Consider the following 14,115-nt stretch of genomic DNA (forward strand, 5'->3'; position numbering starts at 1 on the left):
TACAGTTTCATACAGCATGTTCTCACTACCCTACAAATCCTGTGTGATCACCCTTGTTTGTCCATCATTCCTCCCAACTTCTGGATACCTCTGCTCTCTCTCTCTGTCTTTTTTTTTCTGCTCTCTTGATGATTTCTGTTTTCACTTTCCATGCCTCACACAGTACAGTACATCGCCTTTTCAGATTGGCTGTTTTTGGTTAATAGTGTACATACAGAGTCCCTGCCTGTCCTTCATAGCTTCATAGTTCCCTACAGTGTTTAGTCAAATGAGACTGTCTGGATGTACCACAGCTTATCTACTGATTTACATACTGAAAGCTATCTTTGTTGTTTTCAAATTTGGCTACATAGGAATAGACCTGTGTGAACACGTATTTTCAACTCCTCTGGGTGAATACCAAGTGTAACTGCTAAATTTCATGGTAAGAATATGTTTAGTTATGGCTGTGCCACTTTGTGCCCTCAGCGTCACCCAATGAGAGTTCCTGTTGTTTTACCTCTTCATCTCCATCTGCTGTTATCAGTTTTCTAGGTTTAGATCTTCCTGATAAATGTGTAGTGATATCCTCATTGTTTGAATTGGCATTTCTGTGATTGCCATGTGACACTAAGCATCTGCACGTATGTATTTGCTGTTGGTATCTTCTTCATCTGAGGTATCTGTTCAGATTGTTGACCCATTTTAAATTGTGTCATTGTTTTCTTATTGAATCATAAAGATCTTTCTATATTTTGGATCAAAGTCCTTTATTGGATATGACTTTTGGAAGTATTTTTTTTCGAAGTTTGTGATTTGTGTTATTTTAAAGACAAAGTCTTGCTCTATAGTTAAAAGCAATCCTTGAAGTTTCTGTGCAGCCCAGGCTGGCCTTGTGATCCTCTGTCTCAGGCTCCTGAGTGTTGGGATTATAGGTATGTTCCACCACACCTCATGTTATTTTAACTTCAAAAATTTTTCTTTCTCATTTGGAAACCTGTCAGATATTGAAAGATAAATATATATGGCCCTCTAGAATGTTGATATTGAATTTAGCAGAAGCTGTAGGAACTAGGGACTTGTCCAAGCCCTTTGCAACCTTGATGCATGGATCATTCAAATATTTTTTTTTTCTATAGTTGCATGAAGTGGTTTTCGTACAACTGCAAAAGAATTACAATGTGAGAACATTGATTTAGTTAGAGAATACTGAGTTTGTGAGAGCTACAGTGATTTAATCCTTGGCAAAATATGCTCAGCTTCTCACTTAAGAAAAATAATTAAAACAAACTGGAGGTGTTCATGCTTCTATCTTCTGGATTTAGAAGTTTCCCTGTGGGAGAAAGTTATGCTTTAATGAAGAATTAGTTTAAGCTGGGTGGATTAAGCTGATGAAATTCATATCCATAGTAATTTATCAGGGGAAAAATTAAGGTGCTGGCCACAGTTGCTGTTAATTTGGTGTGAGTGAGGATGTTGTGAAGACCTCTGAAAAGTGTGGCACTCATTCCAGTTGAGGATTTAGCTGCTGAATGCTAAGCTTGTTCGTAGTGGTTCCTGTACTTACTTTTTGTCTGAGAGTTACATTTTAGTATAAATGAACTGACATCTCAATTCTTTTCAAGTCTTCAATGACTCTGTTTTTTCCCCCAAATTAGTTGCCTTGTGTTTCAGTTTGATTTTGAGGACAACATAAAGTTAGAACACATGCTGCCTGGTCTGAAAGAGTTATAGAGATAAATAGAAAAGAAATTAATCTGTGGAAGTTTCTACAGTGTACAAGATGGTCCATTTTTACTGAGTGAGTGAGATGAAAGATTTTCAAATTTTATTTATTTTTACCACTTTCTATTGTGGCATGATTTGACTCTGAAACCGTGTCATTTAACGTAGGAAGACTGTGTTAGCTCATCTTGTATGCCAACTTAACTAGATAATAAAGTGCCCCGATATTTAGTTAAGCACTTGTTTTAGTTACTTTTCCCTTGTTTTTGAGACAAAATACCCAACACCCAAGATTAAAAGAGGAAAGGTTTATTTAGCTCATAGCTTGTAGTCCATAATCTGCTGGCTCTAAGGCAAGGTGGCACATGGCTGAGAGGCAACAGTTCATGGTGGCAGAAGGTGCTAAAAGCAATAAGAGGAAGGAAACAAGCCTCTTTCTGACCTTTATACTGTGTGCAGGCCACTTACTCTAGGGCAGATGTAGCAATCACAACCTTAATCCCAGCATTAGATCATGCATCATTCACAAACTCTAAATTCAGCCACCTTTGCAAAGCCTGCCCCCATGACTGCATGAGGCTTTTGGGGGGCATCCAGATACAACTATGACAACAGTTTCTGGGTGGGTCAGAGAGAGAATTCCTGGATGAGTTTAACATTTGAGTTAGTAAACTCAGTAAAGCAGGTTGCCTTTCATAAGGCAAATGGGACTCCTCTAACCCCACAGGGACCAAGGTAGAGAACAAAGGTGGAGGAAGGGGAAAATCTGTTACCTCAACTTGAACACTGAGCTGGGATATTGATCTTCTGCCTTTGGGCTGGAGCTTATGCCAGTGGTTATTGGGTCTGCAGACCTGGGTGAGATCTCATACCACCAGGTTTCTGGGTCCCCAGCTTTCCAGATTGCGGGTTGTGGACTTCCCAGCCTCCATAGTCACATGAACCAATGTCTTATCTTTTTAAAAAAAAGATATTCATGGGGAATGGAGTCTTTGCACTCTGTGGTCTCATGTTGCTGACAACTGTGGTGTCTGTTTCCTTGTTTCTCCTCATCAACTGTATAATTTCATCTGAGATTGTAAGGCTGAGTAATGAAAAATCACTCCAATTGCATTGAGCACCACATGCCAGTTCAATTTATTTCAACATGTGTAAGTCTAAATACTCATGTGCAAATCAGTAATACCTATGTCGGGGAAGAACAATAGGAAAAATCGATATTCCTGTTGAGAGTGTTCAATAGTACTTAATGACTTTATGTATTTGCTAAACAGATGTGAAGAAGGCTCTATTAATACCTGCAATGGAGTAAGAAAATTCAGGTTAAACATAAACAAAGTTCTTGTTAAGATCACGCTCAACCCTGGGATGCACAGTAAATTCAAGTTTATCCTTAGCTACATAAGGGGAAAGCCTGACTCAAAACAATACAAAGTAAGTAAACAAAACAGTATTTCACAGAGAGCAAATTGGTGAAGCAATAGCCATGACTCATCCACATGGTTGACACTGACAAATGAGCTACAAAGTGTGGTACAGGGTCTCAGGATAAATCCTGAGGGGACTTGACTGACCTTATCTGATACAAAAGTTACATTTCTTGTTATATAGGTCTTGCTTTATCTTAGTCTTAACCATCCAGCAGAAAGGTATAAAAATGACATATAAAGGGTGAAGCCATGTTGGTATGCTGGACTGTAAAGGGCTCAGGTCAACAACTTCTGACATTGCCAGTCCTGCGGATGACCCACTACTATTATGGACTACTGGACTATATTGAATATTTTGCTGAATTCATGCACCTACAATATTTAAATAACAATGGAATACCTTTCTGTGACAAAATTAAACAAAAAATGGGATACAAATGAATGACCATTTTATATCTGTATATTCAAAAGAGTTAGGATAGATATACAGCTACATTCTCTTAATTCAATGAATAAGAAGATTTGTTCTAGTAGTGTTTGTGGACAGGATGTCATGTCTGCATCTTGTACAAGGAATAACCATTGAGACAACAATGGGCAATGTATTTTTTTTGAAACTGTCCTACTGATTGGTTTTGAAACTGTCTCATTGCTGTTTGTTTCCCAATAAAGTAATTTAAAAAAAAAACCCCAAAACTCATATGGTATCAATATGGCTAGAAGATTAAACCTTAGTTAAAAATGGAAGGAAAATTACAAACCAGATCTTGGTTGGGCTATACCTCTGTTTCCTGATTAGTAAAATATGCATGTTAAAGCACGTATGACTCATGATTGCAAAGGGGATATAATGAGTGGATCCAGGAGAAGCTCTTAGATCAGGCCCTGGCATCCCAGAGGCCTTCTATACACACTTAAACGTGGGAAATTAGGCCATCAGACACTATCTAATAGGCATGAATGCTGTGACCTTCATGCCCAGAGCTCTGTCTCTTTGGAGGGCTTCCATTTAGTGAAAACAAAGGATTTGGAGGTGAAAATATTCTGGTGGAACTACCATGGGCCTCTTTAGCAGTCTCTCTTCCCACATACCCAAAAGAAGAGTTCCTCAAAAGCAGGTCAGAGGCTGCTGTTGGTTGAGGGAGTAATGAGGTATTTTGAAGGTTGTTGCCAAGTTGGCAAGGACAGAGTTGATTCAGATAGGGTTTTGCAGTGGGCCCAGGCTTTATCCAATCACTGGGGCATATGTGGAGTTTTCAGAATGGTTCTGAAGTGACTGTGAAGTGGAGAGAAGAGATCAGAGCTTCACCTTTGCTGAGTGACCACCTTAGGCATTGACTGTCATTTTTCCCACTGGCCAAACATCCTCCAGGAATATAGCCTGGGAATCTAGACCCCTAGTCTGGATCCTAGAATCCTTCAAATAGGAGAGATGGTAAGGATTGTAGAAAACTCTTGATCTTATTTCCTGCCTTCTGGATGAGGACACCACAGACTACACTGGTAAGCTGACTTGCCCAATGTCACCAACATAAGGCATGACAAAGCCAAGGTTGAAGTCTGGGTCTTTTGACTCTACATTCTTATCTGTCAAAAAAGCATTTGTGAAAGTGAAAGGTAAAGCTTGAGAAGTGGGATTGACAGAATCATCAGATTCACTTATCTCCTCAGGTTCATTACACTAAAATATTATGCCATAGATAATAACAGTGATGTCTTCCATTTTTCAGGTGCTTTCTGCATGACTAGCCACTCATGTGCATGACTCACTGAAGCCTCAGAATGGCATCACGAATGAGGCAAAATTAGCCTCCCCATTTTGTAGATAAGGGAACAAAGCATGGAGAGATTTGACAAGTTTTCTAGGATTATGCAACTAATAAGCGACAGAGCCAAGCCAAGACTAGAATAGGGCATACTGGTTAATTATATTTCAGATAGTATTAAGGCTATTGTAAAAGGCCCATGGAAAATATCCCTGCTTCCTGCTCCACCCTGGCCTTCACCTTGCACATCTGTAAAACGAGGGGCTTTGTCAGTAAATGGTCTCTATGATCCCCACAGGAATTTTTTACTTATTTATGCTACACTGTTTTGATTATACACCCTGTATTAAGGTTTTTCTAACTACTTGTATTCTAAAACTTGGGAATGAGTGTGCAAGGTGTTCTATTTTTGATAATGTAAGGGTTAAATAGGAAGATAACTTCTGCACAAAGGAGCTAAATGGAAAGCAGTGGTTCATTCTGGGATGCTGGGTTCCTCCTGAGACAGCCTTTTTAGCCTCCCTCCACCCCATTATTTTTGCTTTGATGAATTTAATATTACCATGTTCCTGCTTGAGTGTCTCTGTGCTTCTATTTTTTTAGATTAAATGAGGATTTAACAAGGCTTATGGGGTGATTCGTTGTCATTAAAATAACAAATGGATTGAACATAGCCTTCTGTCTCTTTGGAATCCACCACCATTAGTGGACTATAATCCAGCTGGTGACAGAAGAACAGGGAGCCAAGAGGCTGTCAAAGGGTGGGGGTGGGGGATGAGTGGTTTTCTGAGATTTGTCAGTAAGGAAAGAGAATCTCAGAAGATTCAGAAAATGAATTTAAATCCATGGCTCAATGGTCTGGCTTTCTACAACAGAGCCCCATAAATGCAAAGTGGGATTAAATCAGAGGAATAGGATGCCATATACAAAACTCTAAGCTTTCAGTTTCTGACTGTATTATTGAGTGAGAAGCCAGAAGAGTAACAGCATCTTTATTCTTCTAAAGCTAAACTGTGGAAATAAGTTGAGTAAGCACTTCAAAGTTTAGCACTAGCAGGGTTTTCAGCTTCAGAAAAAAGTTGCAAGTTAAATCAGAGCACGATTATCCCTTGGGCAGAGATGCTAATCTGGTACTAGGAATTCTGTTTTAAGTCTGTGGCCCTCTCTATTCAGGCAGGCATTGGAATCGTAGGCCCAAGAGGGTCAGACTTTTCTCTGCCCAGATCAGATCCTCACCAGTGAAGCCATATATTATCAAAATAAGAGAACAATTCCCCTTCCCACTTCTCATCTTGCTTAAGAGAAAAACAATTTGGAGTTTGATAACTGTGATGAGAAACATGATCTGTCTTTCAACAATCTGCCCATTGTGCTTTTAAAATTAATGGCTACAATACAAATGTTGAGTTTGGGTCAATTGAGGGAATTAACTAATGACAAGAATAGAGACCACAGGAAATCATGCAATCCTCAAACTGACAGGAGTTGAGACAGAGGCTATGCTTTGGAAAGTTTCATATGCCATTATCTACTCTTTTCAGGGTAGAGAATGAGAAACCTCAAACTTATGAAGCTTCGCAATTGAGAAACAACAAACTTAAGATGCTTCAAATGATTTTTTGCTCTTATTTTTCAGCAGCCAGTTTTGTGACATGGGCATTTTTTTTGTTGTTGTTGTTTGTTTAGTTTTGGTTTGTTTATAGAGATGAAGTTTCTGTGTATAAAATAGAGAAGTTGGCTGGCTTGCTAGTTTGGTATCTTTTGCTTCCAATCTGTATTATGGATATTTTTCATTATTTAGAGAATACTTTATCAGTTTTTATAATCAAACCTAAGTAGAGTTCCAACTTATTTACTTTCACACATGTTTTCTGGCCAAAAATAAGAGGCATAATCTATCTAATTCACTATGTAATTTTGAGGCAATGGACTCTTCCCCAACCACTCAAGTTGATAACCATCTCCATCATTTCTGAACTCCTGGGTGATTGTGGTACATAATGGTTACCTGATCCCAACCTGGACAGCGTTCTTACTCATTGAAGGAAAATTTTTTATGTTATTTCACTTTGTATCCTGAATTCCCAGAAAAATAGCTTCAGGTAGTTAGTATCCACCTCTCTGATAGAGTCTGAATGTTCACATCTTCTACCCAGTTGAAAATCCATGCCTCAACGTGATGGTATTGGCAGGGGGCTTGTCCTTGGCTTAGAGAAAGGAAGTAGCATTGTTACAAAGGAGACCTCAGAGAGTTTTTCATCTTTCTGCCATGTGAAGATACAGTGAGAAGGTAGCAAAGAATCATGAAATGAGCTCTCATCAGACATCAGATGTCACTGGTCCTGAACTTAGAGCCTCCAAAACAGTAATAAATAAATTTCTACCATTCATAAGCCAGCTAGTATATTTACTCAACAACACAAGCCTGGATGGACTAAGACACATTATTACTACCACCACCAACAAAATAATTAATAGTAATAATAATACCAACAGTAATAGTTACCACTTATTTGGCCTTTATCCTCATAAGATAAGAAATGAAGATTTTGCAACTTGCCTTGGGTCCCATGACCAGGAAGTGGCAGAGCTGGGATTTAACATGTATCCCTGGTCTGCATACCTCCAGAGTCATGTTCTTACTATGATGTCCTTCTTTTTTCCAGAATCCCTTAAGTAACAAATTAGGTGACACATAATACTTCCTGCTGGAAATGCTAAGGGCTCTGGGTCATGACGTTTATCATAATTTCTTAAATGGTACTTCTTTGTACATTTCAAGATGGACATGATAGCACCACATGCATTCTGAATGAAAAAAATTGATCGCTGATTTTCCAGAAAAATTTCAGGCATGGCTACATGCAGGTGAATTAGTTATGACATACCAAAAACTTTGCTTTTATTTCTAGGCTCATCTCCTCCCAAGTTGTACCTCGAAGCAGGTTCTGCTCCGTTCCAATGTCATAGACAACATTACTCCATTAATTCCAAAGTTGAAAAGTTCCCATGGTTCATGAATTCTAGAAAAGAAATATTTTCTCTTGATAACCTAGTAAAAATGTTAGGGGGAAATCAGTCAATTTAACTTGGGCATATGGACCTACCTGTACCAACTGGTTTGTCTAGACAAGATGACGCCTGGTGATTGGCCAGCCCAGGCTAGTGTAATAGGCCTTCACCTGTGATTTAGAAGGCTAAAGTCTAGGGAGGCTTGGCTGAACCAGCTGAGCCCAAGAAGAATACAGTGAAAGAGGATGGATGATCTTCCAAGTGGAAGAATGAAGCAGCTAAGTACCCCAGGCAGGTATCAGTCTCCAGCTCCTACATTGCTTTGAAGAGTGGTGCCACTCTTATTGCCTTGGAAAGAGTAGAGGGCTTGTATCAAAGGCACCTTGACATCTCTGCTTTTCTAGGCCTCTGACTAGCCCTGGAACATTAGACAAATCATTGATTTTTTTTGTTCCTCGACACATAAAAATGAGAAGTAGGATGCTTTGAACTTTTGGCCACCATTCTAGTTCTGGCATGCTAAGAGCTGGTGATGGTTTTCACAGTCTGAATTGCAGCAAAACATCAATTGTTTTTAACCTGTTTTTAATACAGGTTAAAAATTTTCTACTTTCTTTTAATACTAATATCTATGGCAAGAGAGTACATCCTGCTCAGTTCTGATGTCTGTAAAGCACATCACTGAAGACATAGTGGTCTGGCCTCTGAAGATGGTATGGGAGATGAGTTCTTAGTCCTCCATACATTCATAATAACACTGATTTTGTGTTACATGAGGCTCAGAGAGACACTGACTACATGTAGCTTATTCAGTGCTGAGCACCCCTCAAAGCTCACTTTCCACTGAGTCTAAGAGGCTGTGGTCCAAGAAAACCAGTCATGTTAACTCTTCTGCTATGCTCAGTGTTCATCTGCATACTGCTCATAAGATTTTGCCTCAGTCTATCCATCAGTCCACAGCTTTTCCATTATCCTGTGCTTTGATCCAAATTCATTTTACCTATAGAGGTTTCCCAAGGTATAACCTAGAAAGATATCAATTATTTAAATTTGTATGTCAGGCATGGACTGGAACCAGCATTTACATGTTGCTTTGAAGAATACAAGTAGAACAAAAGGGTTCAGTGGTCAAGGTCACTTTGGAAATTGTGCATCTTGTTTTAAATCGAGAGAATGGGACATCTTTATGCCCTTAGTGTCAGCAACTTGCTGGCCACATACTAAGCATTCAGCAAATATAGCCTCAATTAATGATTGATGAAAAACTTAGTGAGTCTTAGGTAGTAGGGTAGAGTATTTTCTTTTATGTTTGATAGTTAATGTTTTTGAGATGAAAATACTCCTAAGGATAGTGCCAGAGTCTTGCATATGTTGTATTTTTCATAGTGTTTAATGCAGGACTTTTCATCATGATGGTAATGAATAGAAACTTGTTATGTTGCTCTGGCTTGATTACTTGAATGTGTGTGTCTAATGATATTACAGTCACTGTTATTTTCACAGCTGGAGTATGGCATAGCATCTTTGATGACTGTTACATCTTCCCAAATTCACTCTGAAGCAGCTATCCCAATACTGCATTTAGCTAAATGTTGGTGGTTCTTCCTTACATTTTTGGGACAATTTTTTTCATCCTACTTCTCCTTTCTCAAATCTGTTTTACTGCATATTTGTGACTCATGGAGGAAAAATAGGGCATTGAATAGGTTTCTCAATCTAGCTCTGTATAAGCCACTGGATGTACTCAGTACTAAAAATATCTTATGGGTAGGGTGGAGAAGTCAAATGTTAAAGTTTCTAAGGTGTGAATGTAATCATTTGAAATGATGCATGCTTGATGAATTGCTGCAAATACACTGATCATGTTATTGACTGCTGGCAGAGAAGTTGTCTAGTCTCCAACCTCTGATGCCATTCCCTGCAACTATGCCCCCTTGAACTAGAAGCAGATGATTTTCTATAAAAGCTCATACACTGAAAGCTAGTTCCCTTAGAATCATGTTTCTCTGAACGTGAACTATAGATGTACAATATGGTAGTGTAAATTCCACTTTGATTTTTCTGGTCCCTGATTCATTATTCACTGGTTTTATTCACCGCTGCCTAGTAGAATTGGTTTCAAGGAATGAGTTTCAAGAAATTGTTCATTATTATAATGTAATAGTATCTACTTATCAGTTTATTCAATACCTAGTAAGTATCCTTATAATTCTAAAGGTAATAAATTATTTTCAATAAATATGTACCATTGTTATGGATTTGTATGAGCATATGGCCTTTAGAAAGTTCAAGAAGCTGGGTATTTTTAAACTGATCAGCCAGTACCTATGATTACTAAAGGAAAGAGCGCTTACAACAGGAGTTTCCAAAGGCTGGCCAAATTGCTCAGCAGATTAATGCACCTGCAAGCAGGTGCACAGGCCAGGAGTTTGATCTCCAGGCCTGCCGTGCCAGCCCCACCCCTGGGACATGCTGAGAAGGCAATTGAGACTGGGTGTGGTAGCGCACGCCCATAATCCCAAGTCTTGGGAGTCTGTTAACAGGAGAATCACTATGAGTCTGATCTAGTAGTGAGACCCTGAACACCCTGTAGACCCTTCCCTAAAATACAGAAAAAAAGCAGTTTCTAGAACATAGAAACTGTCTCTTTTCTGAGAGTAACTAGGGGATGTCTCCAGTTTCCTGTCTTCCTAGAGCAGAGAGCACAGGTGTAGAATGACATAATGGCTGGACTTCACATAACAATTGAAACAATTCTGTTTGAGAAAACTACTGCTTTCCCCAGCTATTCTTACAAAGGCTCAGATGCAGAGATCTGAGTTTTCACTGTAAAGGACAATTAAAAATGGTACATGTTACACTTCCCTGGTGGCATTCAGTAAAGACTCCTTTCTTCTTCAATGGAATCCTTCCCAGTTTGTATCTTTGGCACTTCCACAAACCCCCCATTTTTACTCTCTAACTAAATGCTCAAGCATTTTGTAACATATTAGTAACAAATAAACCATTAGCTGGCAGCTCTCTAAGGCTTTGAGTCTGCATGCCATCCTGACAGCAAGGTTTAAGGATGGTTGGCAAAATTGTTTGCAGGATATATTTATAATTTTAAAAGTTGATGCTGTTTCTTTTTCATCCAGGAGTTTCAGTGGTACTATTTCCTTGTGGCTTTTTGAGAAGTGTGATCCTTGACTACCAAACAGTGACATATTCAGTAGCAGGCAGCGTGGTCTCTTTAACATCAATCTCTCTTCTCTTGTTTTCTCAAAACACCCAGTGCTCTGGATGATCCTGCTGCACTGCAACAAGAAGTAAACCTGAAGACAGCTGATCAACCTTATTGGGGGTTTTTGCTGTTAATGAGCTCAAAATTAATGAAGACAGTACCATGGACAGCAGCTGCTCCCTGGGGGCAGTGGTAGGTACTGTAATTTCATTGCTCTGATGAATTTCTTGTAGAGCGTGAATAGGCATGGGCTTTCACACTTCAAGTATAAGCAACCCTATAGTGATTCATTGCATGTGGATTTTGAGTGTGTGTGTGTGTGTGTGTGTGTGTGTGTGCATGTACGTGCACATATCCCGTCCCAACCTTTCAATGTCAGCTCAAGCTGAATGCCTATATAGCTGATAATGATAGCAGCATTGGAATAGACCTTTATAAAGTCAGTTCCTTATTTCTAAGCTAGCTTAGAATCCAAGATACTTCAACGGTAACGCCCACACTTTCTCACGCACTTCAGGAGGTCCCTTCTTTCTGGTCTGGCTCTTTTGCACATCATCTGCACTTCTTCCACGGACTGCATCCTGAAGACAGACCAAATTCCTCTGGTTTGCTCCATCATAAGCTATTACCTTTCTTTGAGTTTCTGGATATCTGCACCTCTTACTGAAATCCCTTTTGTGGCAAACTCCTTCCACGAAGCTGTCTTTATCCCTCCCAGATGAGGTGCCCTTGTCATGTGTGTCCTTGGCACCCTGTGTGTTGTCTAGGACAGCGCTTCCATCCTAGATGGGCATTCTCTGTGGGCCGCCTTGCTCACTGGGTCGAAGTGCCTACAGCTTAGGAGGCATAATCTTGCCATCTCTATAGCACTAGCCCCTGGGATATATCTCTCAAGCAGAGCTATTTCTTGAATTAATTTGTTGGATTAAACAGGTTAGTTCTTATTATTACCATCAGATAAGTGAATGAAAGAGAAACTTTAAAAGAGTCTCAGTGGCCTGCCAATGGAGACATACCTAGAAAGCCATTAACAGATCTATAACGTATAGCAATGGCAAGACTCCTACGAGGATGGATGAGGATGATGATTGCAATGACAGATTTTATTTTTCATTGCCATGAAGCAGAAACCAAGAACACTGATTCATGAAATCCTCAGATCAACCATTTTCCATAGGTATTTTTATTGCCCATTTTATCGCAGAAGGATTTGTTCCATAGAATTTCATTAACCCTGGCAGTGTCACAAGGTCAGTGGGAGAGTCTGTGATGCCCACAGTGGTCCTGAAGCACCCTCCTTGCTGTTCCTTAGGAATTTTTATTAAAAGTCCGGGTTATCACCCACTGTGTTGTATCAAGCAGTAGCCAGTTACTAAGAGAAGGAGCTAGCAAGTCCACTGGTTGTTTTCAAGTCGTTAGATGTTGGTTTTACGAGGAAGACTTTAAAGAATTGATACATCAGACCCAAATTAATCCTCTCTGGAGAGAGAAACAAGATGGTATAGGAGTGATTGGTAGGAAAATAGAGCTGCTCTGGGACTCAAGAGCCAGGCACCTGGAAAATAACAGCCTGGCAAGCAGCAGAAAAGACGTAGATCTTGGGGAATTGGAAGGGAACTCTCAGGAAAAATTAAAACTATGGAAAAGCTGGAGAAATGGAGCACAGGGCAGGGAAACGAATGAAGTAGTTCTAAAACTCAGCCTCATTCCTAGGGAGGGATATCTATCTCTGGAGACACAGAGTGAGCACCAGGAGCCCCTGATAGAAAAACCAGATGGACACCAGTGCAAGCCCTGAGACTAAACCACGGCCATCAGAAACTGGAGAATCAGCAGGGGCTTTGTTCCTCAAGTGACTCCTTCCATACGGCAGGCTGGAGCTGGAGAAGCAATGCACGCAGGGCCTTCCATATCGCCAGAGGGTATTCAGTGTGGCACTATTTTTGGAAGAGCCTGATTATTTCCAAGAAGACTGAGACACAGAATAACTACCAAATGATCTCACTTCAGAGTTCCCAGTGTTACCCTCCGATAGTGACTCACTGAAAGACAGCCATAGCAGACAGTCAGAGAAGGTTCAGGCTAGACAGAGACTGCCAGAGAAATTGAGACTCAGGCCAGGGAGAACACAGGGTCCCATCCTCCATGGTGAGAAGCTAGGTCCAGCATGTGTGGCTTTCAGAAGTGGCTGGGTCTCACAGTGCTGTGATTAAGTGTAGCAGTCTGCTTGAACCCTTAGCCTGTGACTGTATCCAGCACAGATGAGATGTCTGACTTTTACCATCTTCCAACATGAATAAGGACATCCTTTGGCTTGGAAAGTTGCATCAGGCTCAGGTACACAGGCAGAGGAACCACAGGAATTGGTAGGGGGTACCTCACAAACCCACATGCCATAAAGCCCGGTAGAAAACACAGTGACTGGATAGGCTCTACAACTGCAAATCCTGGGATGAAACCTCTCATTCTAAAATACTGAAATTTATTTTTATTTGTTTGTTTGTTTGCTTATTTGATACAGAATATCACTATGCAGCTTGGACTCACAGTGATCCTCCTGTCTCAGCCTCCCCAGTGTTGGGATTACAGGTCTACACTACCATGCCTGGTTTTGGTGGCTGTCCTAACACACCCAGGGTTCTGGGGCTGGCACAGCATGTGGTACTGGAAATCGAAACCTAGGTCTTTGGGCTGTCAGGCAGGTGCTTAGACTGCTGAGCTATCTCCCCAGCCATCTTCCTTTTTAAAAACTGATTCTTCACTGCATTCCTTTTCTTTGTGATTTTGTTTTCAGATTGGATGTTTTTCCTTTCTTCTTGTATGATTTTAATTCTTCTTTTTCTTCCTTTTCTTTGTTGATTTCTGTTACATTCATATAATTCTAGCAATTTTCTTTTACTCAATGGGATCCTTTACATCACTTTTTTTTTCTTCTCATCTTATACTGCTTAAGTTTTCCAATTTACCTTCTTTCCTTCTC

The sequence above is a fragment of the Octodon degus genome, unplaced genomic scaffold (assembly GCF_000260255.1).
Source record: "Octodon degus isolate 3935 unplaced genomic scaffold, OctDeg1.0 scaffold00029, whole genome shotgun sequence".
In the NCBI taxonomy this organism is placed as follows: domain Eukaryota; kingdom Metazoa; phylum Chordata; class Mammalia; order Rodentia; family Octodontidae; genus Octodon; species Octodon degus.